Raw genomic sequence first — 1,338 nt, 5'->3', positions numbered from 1 at the left:
CACCTGCCTTGACCTCCCAAAGTGCTGGGATTATAGGTGTGAGCCAGCACGCCTGGCCAGGAATCTTTTAATGATGGCAAAAGGCAAAGGAGAAGCAGGCATATCTTACACGGCCAGAGCAGGAGGAAGAGACAGGGAAGGTGCCACATACTTTTAAACAATCAAATCTTGTGAGTACTCACTATCACAAGAGCAGCACGAGGGGAAATCTGCCCCCAAGATCTAGTCACCTCCCATCAGGTCCTACCTCCAATGTTGGAGATTACAATTTGACATGAGATTGGGGTAGGGACACAAACCCAAGCCATATCAGTAGCAAATCCTTACTTATCAGTAATAACACAATGTGAATGGACTCACTTCTCCAAATAAAAGGCAGACAGTGGCTGAATGGATCAAGAAATGAGACTCAACTGTATGCTGCCTAGAAGAAACTTACTTCACTTGTAAGGACACATGGACTGAACATGAATGGGAAAAGATATTTCATGCAACTGGAAACCAGTATAGGAATAGCTGTCCTTAAAACAGACTATAAATCAAGGACTGTAAAAAGGAAACAAAGAAGTTTACTATATAAAGGGGTCAATTCAGCCAGAGGAACTTATATAACAGTATAAATATCTATGCAGCCAACATTGGAACTCCCAGGTACATAAACATTAATAGATCCAAAGGGGCTGGGCACAGTGGCTCATGCCTGTAATCCCAACATTTTGGGAGGCCGAGGTGGGAGGATTACCTGAGGTCAGGAGTTGAAGACCAGCCTGGCCAACATGGTGAAACCCCATGTCCAAAAAATGCCAAAATTAGCTGGGCATGATGGCAGGTGCCTGTAAGCCAGCTACTCGGGAGGCTGAGGCAGGAGAATCGCTTGAAGCTGGGAGGTGGAGGTTGCAGTGAGCCGAGATTGTGCTATTGCACTGCAGCCTGAGTGACAGAGTGAGACTCCATCTCAAAAAAAAAAAAAAAATCTGAAGGGAGAGACATAATACAGTATTAGTATTGCAATACAATAATAGTAGGGGACTTCAACACCCCACTCTCAGTAATGGATGGATCATCCAGATAGAAAACCATAAAGAAACATCAGAGTTAAACTACACAGTAGACCAAAGAAGCCCAACTGACATTTACAGAACGTTTCACCCAAATAATCTAATGATATACCTCAAAGAACTAGAAAAGCGGGACAGACCAAATCCAACGTTAATAGAGGGAAAGAGGCCGGGCATGGTGGCTCACACCTGGAATCCCAGCACTTTGGGAGGCTAAAGCAGGTGGATCACGAGGTCAGGAGTTTGAGACCAGCCTGACCAACCTGGTGAAACCCCGTCT

The 1,338-nt window shown here is 44.9% G+C and overlaps 1 protein-coding gene across 1 annotated transcript in view; it reads left to right on the top strand.

Annotated features, from left to right (window-relative positions):
• The window catches only part of EAPP (E2F-associated phosphoprotein), a 50,767-nt gene that overhangs the window by 31,981 nt on the left and 17,448 nt on the right, over positions 1-1,338 (top strand). The window lies entirely within an intron of this gene.

Source organism: Mandrillus leucophaeus, unplaced genomic scaffold (genome assembly GCF_000951045.1).
Source record: "Mandrillus leucophaeus isolate KB7577 unplaced genomic scaffold, Mleu.le_1.0 Scaffold409, whole genome shotgun sequence".
NCBI lineage: Eukaryota > Metazoa > Chordata > Mammalia > Primates > Cercopithecidae > Mandrillus > Mandrillus leucophaeus.
This window is presented reverse-complemented; position numbering and strand designations above follow the sequence as displayed.